The sequence below is a fragment of the Carcharodon carcharias genome, chromosome 12, assembly GCF_017639515.1.
Source record: "Carcharodon carcharias isolate sCarCar2 chromosome 12, sCarCar2.pri, whole genome shotgun sequence".
Classification (NCBI taxonomy): Eukaryota; Metazoa; Chordata; class Chondrichthyes; order Lamniformes; family Lamnidae; genus Carcharodon; species Carcharodon carcharias.
The window spans coordinates 103,209,124-103,222,637 of NC_054478.1; the positions used below are offsets into that span (position 1 = coordinate 103,209,124).

The following is a 13,514-nucleotide window of genomic DNA, read 5'->3' on the forward strand; positions in this document are numbered from 1 at the left end:
CCTTTGAAGTCTCCAAAGGATCTATCCTTTGTGCCCTATTTCTGATCTTCAGGCTGATCCTTGGAGACATCAACCAAAAACATAGCATTTGTTTTCATATGTACGCTGATGGCACCAAACTCTACCTTCTAGCAATACAAGTTACCAATTCAAAACTATGCACTACACCTTAGTGATGCCCACATAAGACTGACAGTCTAATTTCCGTTATTAGGCGCGGGTTCACATAGCTCGGGTTTGGCGCGGAGATGGCTCAGTCACCCTGTGCCACCCCGCAGAACATTCTGGTAGGTTTCCGGCCCACGTAGCCGCTTTTTTTTCAATCAGGCACGGAGAAGTCCTGAAAAGGTTGAGGGCGAATGTTTAAATTTATGTGCTGATGTCGCGCTTGCGACAGGGATAGACGACTCTGTGCGCGCACATTATAGCCAATGCCGGTAACGGCAGGGACGGTTTGAGAAGCGGGCGGTGGGTATTTTTAAACGGAGCTTGATTGGCGCGGGCCCAGTAGACGTGCGGGACCTGCGCGCGCAGCTGTAGCCCTGCCCTGCGCAGCCCCGGCTCGGCCCGTCCCGCCCCGCCTCGCGCTCCCTGTGTTGGTACCGAGCGGAGAGGATGCACACGGCACTCGAGTGAGGTATTTAAACACCCATTTGTTTCCCTTCTCACAAACCCAGTCGTTGAGTGCTGCACGAGGGTGTGTTGCTAAGCGCATGTGGACAAGCGCTTAATCGCGGCGCTTCCGCTTAATATTAATTTTATATTTACTTCTAACGTATATGCAGGAGGAAAAGAGAGCGTTAAAAGGAAGGAAGGGAGGGAGGGGAAGGGAAGGAGAGACGGGTCTCGCTGAGCTCGAGCCGGGTTCGGCGTCACGTGTCGCGATTTTTCAGAGGTTGAGTATTTTTTAAAAAAGGAATAAAATATATTTCAAAGTAACAATGGCGGAATGACCATTTTTTTGGGGGGGGCCTAGAACGACGAAACGTTGGGAGGAATATTTGAGTCGGCTCGATAGCGAGCGTGGTGCGTGTGTGTGTCTTTGTTCGGTGTGTGTGAGGTGGAGGGTTTATTAGCGACTGATTTAATGTTGCGCTTGTGGAACCGCCAGTGCGGCAGGAGCTCAGCGCAAACCCCGTGTTAAATTTTTGCTGCGCTGCTGGAGAGGAAAGGCAGGCTCGCCCTTGTAACACCCGAGGAGCGGCCCGCTCTCCTATTAAACCGCTGGCTGTTTACGGGGTTTAAACATTGAGCTGCTTTTCACTTAAAATCGTGTTTCATGCCCTTCCGGAGATTTAAAAGAAAATGATGCAATTTTGGGTCCTCGGTTTGGCGCTTTTCTTAATACAACGTAAAAGAAATGCCCCCTCCGGACAAAGTGGATGTGAACGTATCCGATTTGAAAAATTAAAAAGAGAACTTTCACGTGTTTGCTTTGTGATCAGCAGAATTAAATAATGAACTAAATACAGAACAAGAAGTTTCGTACGGTTGAACCACAAATGCTGAAAATTAAGGGAGATTGGCTCGTAAATATGTTGCAATTTGAAAGGCCATCGTTAACGCATCGCTCCAAAGCGGACCAGGCAAACTGATGCTGATTGTGGTTAACACATTCTCTCTCTGAATGTTAAGGCTTTGTTGGAAAATTGTAGATTGGAGTTGCTAATGAAATGACGATTTCCTGCATCATTCCAATAACGGTTATTAAATCTTGTTAAAGTATGATTAAATTTGTAATGCCATCAAATTACTGTCCATGGTTTTTGTAGTTAAACATGGCGTTTTGTGTAACAGTGATATGTTTAAAAACCCGAAACATTGCTGTTACTCATTATCAACTGCAACTTGAATTTCAATGTTTCAACAAAGGTCTTTGTATTTTGCAGGCTGAATTGTATGCCCAGATTGCAGATGCTTTCACTGTTAATGAATGCACTTTCAAAGTTGAACTTGATGTAACCGGATCACAATACTATCTTAAAATACGGAATTGCTTATGCTATAGATGACATGTTAGAAATAATAAATACTTAACACACACAGTTTTCTAAACCTAAAGTAATTAAAATATTTTCCATGTGACTGGTCATCAGTGCAAAAGCAATTAGCTTTCCAGTGGATCCTCAGTATGTTGCTCAAATGTAATTGGAATATACAGTTACGAAACCAGGTCCAATTTTTAACGTTTTGGTCTCACCATGCTTATTTTCAGAGAGGAAGACTCAGTTGGGAATAATATACAGACAAAGCTAACTGTGTTGGGTTTAAAAGAACATAACTTCGGTCCTTTAGACAGTAGTGATAGCAATGATGAGTGTAATGGCTGCCTGACTTTGTAACATGGGCACTGTTTGCATAAACGATAGCCCCATCTGGTTAGTACTGACAAGTCCGAATCCCACTAATTTTGCAGATGGCCAAACCAATTATTTGCCCAGTTTTTTGCTGACAAAATCGAAGTAGAATGCAGTAGCCTATAAAACTTTGTATTGAGTTCTGATCTGACATACAAGTGCACATAGCTTGGAGGTACTATCTGCTGCTTGGATTTTATACTGGATCTACGAATCTTGTAAACTTTTTCAACTCGGCATGTGCACCCATACTTTACTAAATTCTGTGCAAGTGCCAACCAGCAGAATAACTATTCCCTGGCTTGGCTGTTAGTATGTACAGATATATAGAGTCTGTAGCACAACAATCCATTCAGCCCAACTGGTTTAGGCTAGTGTTTAAGCTCCATACAAGCGTCATCTTTCTCTGCTTCATCCAACCCTATCGGTATCTCCTATTCCTTTTTCATGCTTATCTAGCGTTTGCCTCAAATATGTCTGCTGTTTGTCTCAGCAACTACTTGTGGTAGAATGTTACACATTCTTGCCACACTTTGGGCAGAGACATTTCTCTTGAGTTCCTTATTGGATTTATTAGTGACTATCTTGTATTTATGACCTCTAGTTTTGCACATTCCCTAGTGGAAACCTTTATCTACTCTAGGAAATATTGGTATCTATGATGACAGCCTTGCTAAATGCTGATCTTTAGAATTTGTGGTTTATGAATGAATGGCTTACGATTGAAACTACGCATTTTATTGCAAAGTTTGTTACAATTTGTGAAATTTTAACTAGTAGCAAGGTTACTTATTGCCTCTTTTTGGAATAATAGAATATTTACAAAATCAATGAAAAATGTTCTGTATTTTGTTAAAAGCAGTTATAAATGTAGAAAATACACTTCCAACCCTTATATTGTATACATAAGTTCATTTTGGTATCATTTCTTGCACCTAGATCAAAGATTTGTCCTAGTATAGAAGATTATTTGGGTTGGTAAGATCACTGTTTTGAATATATTCCTCCTGGCCACACCTTTTGAGGAACCTATCTGTTGGGTATTGGAACTGTCTCAGTGGTTCACTTTATCATGATGGTATATTAACTAAATGTATTGAAGGAACTGAGTCACTTTTGTATTTACATTTGATCATAACTGGCGTAAAGGATTTTTGTTATGTACTTGCAACGTACGATTTGAGCTATTGGTGCCACTACAAACTGAGTAGCCTATCTCTGTTGGAAACTATTCTATTGCTGAAATGGTTTTCAAAGAATTTGTATGGTTGCCATAACACTAGCTTCCAAATTTGCATCCATTAGCACTAATTAGGTGCAGTGCTGAGATGCTGAATTGAGGATGTTGATTTATCATTGAAATAGCTTGTGTGAACCTGTCATTCTGTAATTACACCCCCTCACTTTAGGATTCTTGTTGAGAATAGTGGTATGTAATATAAAATAGCTAGGCAATAATGTAGTTCGTTGCAGCAATGAAAAGAATGACAATGACTGCAGTTGATTCATAAATGGGAATGCTGATGTCAATTTTCATTTTAAATGCAACAAATCATCTTGTAACTTACATAGTAAATAAAAACATGATTTTATAAATACTTTATTGCATATGGAGGTATACAGGCTGTTAATGAGGAAAGTCCAACGACTTATTAACTGTGACCACTTTTATTCCACCGATATGTCGGCTTAGATTAGAATATTTAATGAAGATGCAGTATCCTTTACATCGTCTATGCAGTTACATTTCTTAGAGTAGACAAGTGCATCTACTGAAGAGGAACTTTCCTAGTGTTAATATTTAAAGTATAGTCCTCACTAACTCAATTGTTACATTTTTATTGCAAAAAATAAAGTTAAATATAAATATGTCTGGAATAAAGGTAGTGAGAGAAACACCAATGCAGGAAAATTTGAGAGAGAGACTAAAGACTTGATCAACGATACAGATTTTTAAGAAACTTGAAGACTGAGAGAAATTGCAATGCAAAGTGATTTTTAAGGAGAATTCCAGTGCCTTGTGGTGGCATATAGGGAAGTAGGAAATCTACTGGGGTGCAATCAAGAATTTATCTATAAAAATTCTTTGAATGCATAGGACAAGATTGAAAATAAGAATTTTGGAAATTGACTGCAGAGGTGCAGATAGCTGGTGAGGTTGTTGAGGACCAATAAGTGTATAAGTGGTAGTGGAAGAAAAAATCCCAGTGTTTCTGCGCACAGCTTAAAAACATAATTGGGGTAAGTGATAGAAGTAAAGATATCTAAATATTTCAATGCTATGAGTTTACATTGAATATATGAATCTTATAAAATTTTTACATGCACCCAAAGACACTCACTGCTTTGTTACCAAACTCAGTGCATGATGCCATTTCCAGTGACACCAGCAGCTGAGGAATAACTCATCTTTAAGTACAGGTTCTAGATTATTCACTGAGCTCCACAAATACTCATCGTTTGGACCCCATTCTTGCTAATTCTCCCCGTTCCTGTCTTCAGAAATCTTCAAATTGTCTGTCTTATGCTTTCAATCGTGGATTAATTTACAACTCCGATATGTATTTTTCCTCAACCAAAGATTCACCCCCCCCTCTCCCCGGAGCCCTTGACCATGTCTGATCCATTTCCTGCACTTCTGCTTTCACCCCTTCCACTCCCCCCTACAACCACAATAGGGGTCTCCTTGCCACCCCACCAGCCTCCATGTTTAACAAATCATCCTCTGCCAAATCTCCAGTGTGATGCTACCAACAAACATATCTGCTTTCAGTATTCCAAAGAGACTGTCCCTCCGTGACACCGTGGTCCACTCTAGCATCCCCAGTGCCCCATTACATCTTTTCATGTAATTGCAGGAGATGTAACACCTCCCCTTTTACCTTCTCTCTCTCTCTCCTCACTGTCCAAGGCTCCAAATGCACCTTGCACGTGAAGTAGCGATTTACATGTATTTTCAATCTAGTACATACTGCGTTTGCTCACTATGTGGCCTCTACATTGGGGAGACCAAACGCAGATTCGGTGACTGCAGAGCACCTCTGGTCAGTCTGCAAGCATGACCCTGAGCTTCTGATGACTTGTCATTTTAACTTTCCACTTTGCTCTTGCTTGGATATCTCTGCCCTTGCCCTGCTGCAATGCTCCAGTGAAGCTCAGTGCAAGCTTGAGGAACGGTATTTCATCTTTCGATTAGGTACTTTGCAGCTTTCTGGATGCAACATTTAAGTTCAATTGCAGACCATCATCTCTGCCCCCCACCATTTTGACTCATTTCTCATTTTCTTTGCATGTTGGTCCTAACCTTGTTTTCTCAATTTTTTTGGATGTTCACTATTCTGCCATTTACCCCTCCACCTTTATCTTGTCCCATTACAATTCCCTTTTGACCTGTCCCACAAAGTCTCATCATTTTCTGCTTCCCATCTCTCCACCCTGCTGTATCAAAGACCCTTTTTTCCCACCCCCATTTTACCACTACAGAAGCTATTGCATTTTTAACTTTACCCAGTTCTCAAAGTCTAGACATGAAATGTTAACTCTGTTTCTCTCTCCACAGATGCTTTCAGACCTGTTTTTATTTGAGAATGCGTGGCTTTGAAACATGCAATTTTCTTCAGTGCAGTTTTGTTAAAAGAATGCATTCTCCAATTTATAGTTAAAGTACTTAACCTCCTTAGCCCAAGTAAAAGTATGAAAAAAAATCTTAAATCAGTTCGGATGAATTCTGATTATTTGAATGATGAAACTTTCCCATCAAGCACTTTGATTATTCACAGGTGTGAACGTGTTTGAAAGATTTTATACCTCATTTTTGTTAAATCGTATATTGATATAGCTGAAACATGTAGCAAATAATAACCTGTCTCATTTAACGTAATTTGATTTTTTTTTTTGTGGAAATTGCCTATGGGTCCAATTACTGCAAAGCAGTGCAGATTTACCAGATTGGAAATTTGACCAAGTTGGGCCTGAAAAGTATGTAATGCATTAAGGAACTCTCAGTTCCTGATGGTATTGCAAATTTATCCATGGAATAGTTTAATACAACCTGGGCCCTTCTTGGACTGTTCAATAACCAGATACTGAGCTAGCTGATCAGTAGGCTGTTACAAAAGGTCTTAATGTCTTAGGTTCGAGATGGGAAAATTAGCCAGGATTTATGCTTTCAGTTGCTGTTGAATGACCCTGTTTCCTAATCGTGTCCTTACTAGATGTGCAATCAGGCTCTGCTGTCATGTGCTCCATGGTCAACACTCATTGTTATGGTTCACAGTTAAAAGAGAACTCTATGCAACTGTCCCCAGTAGTGTGTTTGGTGGTGGGGAATGGGAGGTGGTGGTTGGTGATAGTTTTTCAAATAAAGGGAGGATCAACATGACTCTGAAACTGAAACAGTTATCTACAGCACTAATATGTAAATTTGCTTTGCAGTGAATTGGATTTAAAATTTATAATTTTGGGTTTAACATCGCCTTATAAAAAATTAAACTGTAATACTTTAGGTAATTTATACCCCTTGTAATTGAAAATATACACTTACCATTTACAACTCTGACTGTGGAATGAGTGAAGTTCAGTCTCCTGTAGCTGCTGATGTATGGCACAAAATGGATATGATTTTTTTACTGTTCTTGCCGCATCATAGAAAAGTTGCAGCATAGATGGAGGCTGTGCAGCTGGTCGAGTCCACGTCTGCTCTGAGAATTTGGCTATTTTCACTCCCCTGCCCTTTCCTTACATCCCTGCATTTTTTTTCCTCTTCAGATGCTGGTCTAATTCCAGACTCTAATCGCTTGCTTTATAAGAATCTTTTCCTCATGTTGCCATTGCTTCATTTTGCCAATCAGTTTAAATCTGCCCTTTGCTTCTCTGGGACATGGTGTAAAAATAAATTTAAGACCGATGAGAATTTTTTTTCTCTCCTGAGGGCCTGAGCCTCTGGAACACTCTTGCCCAGAGAGCAGTGGAGGCAGGGCCATTGAATATTTTTAAGGCAGAGGTAGATAGACTCTCGACTAATGGGGGATCATAGGGTAGGCAGGATAGTGATGAGACCGCAATCAGATCAGCCCTAACCTTATTGAATGTTGGAGCAGGCTCAAGGGGTCGAATGGCCTTCCAACTTGTATGCCAATGGGAACAATTCTTTTGTCTAGACCCCTAATGATTTTGAACATTTATCAAATCTCCTGATTTCTTGAGTGTTCTTCTGTAAAGCCATTGACTTGAAACATGAACTCTGTTTCTCACCACTGCCTTACCTGCTGAGTATTTCTAGAATTCTTTTGTTTTTATTTCAGGTTTTCAGCATCTGCAGTATTTTGCTTTTGAAATCTCATCTTTCTTTGAGGAGAACAGCCCCAATTTCTCCAAACTGCTGTGTAACTGAAGTCTCTCATCCCAGGAACCATTTTCATAATTCTTTTCTGAACCCTCTCTAAAGCCTTCACATCTTTTCTAAAATGCAGTGCCCAGAATTGAGCACAATTCTCCGGTTGAGGCCAAACCAGTGTTTTATAAAGCTTCTTCATAATATGCTTTTATATTCTACACCTCTATTTATAAAGCCGAGGATTTCATCTGCCTTTTTACCACTTTCTCAACCTATTCCTGCATCTTCAATGATTTGTGCACCTATATCAGTAGGTGTCTCTGTTCCTGTATCCTTTTTTTTTAGAACTGTAAAGTTCTAGTTCAGTTTATCTTGCCTGTCCTCATTCTTCACATTTTTCTGCATTAAATTTCAGCTGCCACATGTTCACTCATTGCACCAGCCTATGTCCTCTTGAAGTCTTCCCATTCTCCTTGCAGGTTTCATCACCTGCAATTTTTAATATTGTGCCTTATTTCAATATCGCCATGAATATTATGAAGAAAAACAATGGTCCTGGTACCAACCCCACGGTAGCATTACTATATGCCTTTGTCCAAGCCAGGAAAAAAACTATTCAAACTCTTCAATCTCTTGCCACTCAACCAACTTTATCCATGCTGCTACTATCTTTTTATTCCATGCACTTCAACTTTGCAAGCAAGCCTATTATGTAGGACTTTATCAAATGCATTTTGGAAGTCCATGTACACCATATCAACTGCACTCAAGTTTCAGACTATTACAGTTGCAGCAATGTCTATTTTAGTGAACTTATGGTTTCCATTTTAGAGTTGGCCTGTTATATTTCCTCTCCCTGGTTCTCCACAGCACCACCTTGTACAGAAAAATGAATTTTTTTATGATTTAGAATAAGCTCAAAACTGTACAGTTACCAACGACAGTCTTGAGTAAAGTGGGCAAGTGTTTTCCTGTTGTCTTTCTGTATCAATGATTTCCACTCCCAATGTTTTCCAACAAAGGTAATATTCTTCTCCCCACCACAGTTTTTACCAGAATAAAAATAACATACATTTCCAATTATTTTTGTTCAAAATGTAAACAAAAGTGATGGCTTGCATACATTCATACATTCAGAAGATAATTTCTGCATTTCTTTTCTCTGTTTTTGGCCCATTGCATGTAAAATTATATACTGCCCCCTGGAAAACTGTATTGTGCTGACATTCAATTCTCAAAGAACTCTTCGAATTGATCCACAGATTTTAAAGCACCTTCTGAGCTTAACTTGCTCATACAAATGACCTGGATTAAAGTATAGTCTATTTAAAAAGAAGTATTTTGCTTGTGCTGTGTTTGCATAGTATAGTAAGGTCATTTACATTCAGCAATGTTTTCCATCAGTGTAAAACTAAAGGCAGATTGTGATTATGGAGGTGATGAGATGCCCCTGAGTGCTATAGAGCCATTCAGTGCCACAGGAAAGGCAGGTAAAAGTTGTTTCGTATTTAACAACAACTTGCATTTATGTAGTACTGGGGTGGGCAAACCTTTGTGCTGGAGCGCCACATCTGGGTATGGCAATTGTATGCTATAAATGCTCAAGAAACAAATTATTACTAAAAGAAACATTTTGGTACAAATAAGCATACAATCTTTATAGTGTTAATCATCCCATTGTAATGATACATAGAATAATGAAACCAAACCTAGTCTCCTTTCACGCCTTCTGGTTTAAGAACCATGCAGTTGGTCACCCCTCCATATCTTTACAATGACATCAAAAGCCTGGTGTCACACTTTCTCTCCACAGATGCTGCTGGCTGAGTACTTGCAGCATTTTCTGTTTTTTCTGATTTCCAGTATCTGCAGTATTTTGCTTTTGTCTTGCCAATATAAATGTTGCTTTTACTGTGATTTACAATATGGTGTTGCATGAACCACCAAGGGAAAGCAGCAAAGAAAGAGAAAATGTGGAAAGATCTAAAAGCCACAATAGAGGCAGTCACCCCATCCTACGGTGAGTACAGTGATCTGTATCCTCTATTTACCTCTCATTCCTGGAGCTGGGATTTAATAATTTGGTGGCACATCTTGATGCTCCCAAGTAAATCTGTAATCTGTTCCACACCTGTTGAGAATTTTCCCTTTTCGCAAAACCCAAACCTAAAAGTGCACATTCTTCACTTTCTATTGTAATCATCACCCTTCTAAAAATCTAAAATTTAGCTGTGCTTCTTCAGGAACAGAACATATTAGAACTAGAGCTTGCAGTTTAAAAATATGGGGTCTCCTATTTAAAACAGAGATGAAAATAAATTTTTTGAGGGTTGTGAATCTTTGGAACTCTTTCCCTGGAGACTGGTGGAGGTGAGACCATTGAATAATTTTAAGGAAGAGATAGACTCCTAACCTTTGACTCCCTTGTTAGTCAGCAGGGGTAGGCAGAATGTGGAGTTAAGGCCACGTGATCTTACTGAATAGTAGAGCGGGGCCGAGAGGCTGAATGGCCTACTCCTAATTCAGAGATAAAAACAAAAAACTGCGGATACTGGAAATCCAAAACAAAAACAGAATTACCTGGAAAAACTCAGCAGGTCTGGCAGCATCGGCGGAGAAGAAAAGAGTTGACGTTCCGAGTCCTTATGACCCTTCAGCAGAACTGCAACAGTTCTGTTGAAGGGTCATGAGGACTCGAAACGTCAACTTTTTTTTTTCTCCGCCGATGCTGCCAGACCTGCTGAGATTTTCCAGGTAATTCTACTCCTAATTCATATGTTAATACGTACTTCTTCAACTCTGATTTTCGGAAGTACGTGAACAATTAATCTCTGATGTCCATCAAAGTGTTAAAACTGGATTGCTTGTGGAAACCTTCAGTCATGCATAATTTGGGACTTGTTACAGATTGGAGCATTTATGCTTTGATATCTCAATCCCTTGTGGATCAGCAGAATTTTAGATGGTCTCCAAATCTGCTACCCTTTGTTTCTTTTGCCAATTACCTTAAATTTGTGTTCTTTGGTTACCGAGCCTTCTGCCACCTGAGACAGTTTCTCATTAATTAATACCCCTTGTGATTCAGAATACCTCTATTAAATATGCCCTTAACTTTCTATGGTCTAAGGAAAACAGCCCTAGCTTTCCTCTTCTCCACACTTAACTGAAGTCCTACATCCTTGGTGCCATTATAAACCCCTGTAGCCTTATTTATAATGTAGTTGTTTGGTAGTACAGAACTTGAGTATTGCTGAAAAGACATTTTGTCAATAGTTTGTCTTGCACTCATCAGGACAATCACAAGAGTACCAATGTCAGGGGAAGCAAAAACTTTATATTGTATGAGAAGAGAGCGCTGGTAGAGACGTTGCCATGGAGAACGCACCAGTTAATGGTAATTAATGGTTAACTGCCAACCATTGTTTGAAATTTACATCAGTTTGAATCTGGTCAAGGCATTGCCCTGAGGAATGAACCAGGGAATGGCTATCACTTTTATTTTGTTTAGCTGAAACAGGTGCAATGTGTGTACATATTCTTTCTGTCTGCAAAGAACAGAGCCCTGTGTGTTAGCATATATGTAGCTTCCAGTATGTGCAAATGTGTCACACTGCGAGCCTGAATGACTATCTTAAATTTGTTGTCAGCTTAATTTTTAGCACATTGAGGATTCTTTAGCAAATGAGTACAGCCTGTACCTTGTCCATCAAAGGCTAGTGGACAGGTACAAAAAAAAGACCAATGGACGGTCGGCCTGTATGTCAAGAAGGTTGGAGTACAAAGGGGCACAAGTTATACTACGTATAACTGGTAAAAGCCCATCTAATATACTATATGCAGGTCTGGTCACTGTACCGCAGTAAGAATATATTGGCTTTGGCGGGCAGGGTACAGCTCATATTCACTTGAATATAGAAGATTAAGAAGGTCTAATAGAGGTGTTTAAAATGATTAAAAAATTTTATAGGGTAGGTAGTGTGAAACTATTTCTACTCGTGGAAGGGTCCAAAACAAGGGCCATAACCTGAAAATTAGAGTTAGGCCACTCAGGGTTTATATCAGGAAACACTTCTTCACACAAAGAGGAGTGGAAATCTGGAACTTCTCATCTAAAACGTGTTGAGATTAGCTCCACTGAAAATTTCTAAACTGCAAGATGTCACCAAACATCTTCCCGTCTCCGCTAAGCCTTCAGAAGTGACCATTCCCTGGCCTGCTCCTCGATTATCCGATACTCCCCGACACTTTCCCCTGCAACCTGCCCCGTTTGCCTCCATTCTCTGACCATCCGAGGCTCCGAAGCACTCCTTCCTGGTGATACAGTAATTTATTTGTACTTTTAACTTGGTATGTTGTATTCGTTGCTCACAACGTGGTTTCCTCTACACTGGGGACCAAACACAGCTTGGATGATGGCTTTGTGGAACACCTTCGTTCAGTGCACAAGCATGACCCTGAGCTTCCAGTACCTGTCATTTTAATTCTCCTCTCCCTTCCCACTCTGACCTTCCTGTGCCTGGCCTCCTACACTCTTCTAATGAAGTTCAGCGTAAGCTCAAAGAACGGCATTTCATCTTCCAATTGGGCACTTTCCAGCCTTCCCAAATCAAACTGAGTTCAGTGATTTCAGATCATAACCTCTGCCCCGTTGATTTTTGGATGGCAGCTGTTGGTGATGATTTTGCTTTCCAATTTACTAATCCTCCAAATATATTTTCTTTCTTTACTTGTCCCATTAGTAACTCATTTTGCCTTTCATTATCAACCTGCCCTCTCCATCACAAAGCTTCCCATTTGTTTTTACCTCCCCTCAACCCTTTTCCCTCCCTTGTTCCGGTACAGCTACAACACTGGCATCTACCAGAGCATGGAAATTGTTCCGATATGTTGGTCCACAAAAAGCAGGTTGAATCCAACCTGGCCAATTACTGCCCCGTCAGCTTCCTCGCGATCATCAGTAAAGTGATGAAAGTTGTCAATGATAATGCTGTCAAACGGCACTTATACAGCAATAGCCTCGCTGCTCATTTTGGGTTCCATCAGAGCCACTCGGCTCCTGGCCTCAATACAACCTTGGTCCAAACGTGAACAAAAGAGTTGAACTCAAGGTGCAGGTGACTGCCCTTGACATCAAGGCAGCATTTGACTGAGAGTAGCATCAAGGAGCTAGCAAAATCGAAGTTAGTGGGAATTAGGGGAATTGCTGGAATTGTACAGAGCACAAAGTAAGTTGGTTGTGGCTGTTGGCAGCCAATCATTTTATTTCTGAGACATTGCTGCAGTAGTTCCTTAGGTAGTGTCCTAGGCCCAACTATCTTCAGCTGGTTCCTCAATGATCTTCCCTTCAACATAAGGTCAGAAACGTGGATGTTTGCTGATGATTGCACAATGTTCACCGTTCATGGACTATCAGGTACTGAAGCAGTCCAAGTCCATATGAAGCAATACTTGGACATCCAGGCTTTGGCTGAAAAGTAGCAAGTAACATTAATGCCATGCGAGTGCCAGTCAATAACCATCTGCAAGAAGAGAAAATCTTACATTGCTGAACCCACAGCATCAACACCCTTGAGTTACCTTGACCAAAAATCGAACCAGCCCAGCCATATAAATGGCGGCTACAAGAGCAGGTCAGCGACTGGGAATTCTTGAGGCGAGTAATTCACCCCCGACTCCCTAATGTTATGACTTGGCAGGCGATGTGTGCTAGGTGGACAAAATCCACAAGGGAAAGTTGGCCACGCTATCACAACGGTTTTGCAATTTGTATTTATTACAAAATTTGTGCACTGAAATCAGACCTAATGAGTCTACTAACACCT

At 40.4% G+C, this 13,514-nt stretch overlaps 1 protein-coding gene across 5 annotated transcripts in view; it reads left to right on the forward strand.

The window, feature by feature from the left end:
* Nucleotides 1-582: 582 nt before the first annotated feature.
* slc39a10 (solute carrier family 39 member 10) overlaps nucleotides 583-13,514 on the forward strand; it is a 119,234-nt gene continuing 106,302 nt past the window's right edge. For all 5 annotated transcript variants that reach the window (XM_041200174.1, XM_041200175.1, XM_041200171.1 and 2 more), the window contains exon 1: nucleotides 583-637. The gene's annotated coding sequence lies outside the window, so the exon portion shown is untranslated. The remainder of the gene's footprint in view (nucleotides 638-13,514) is intronic.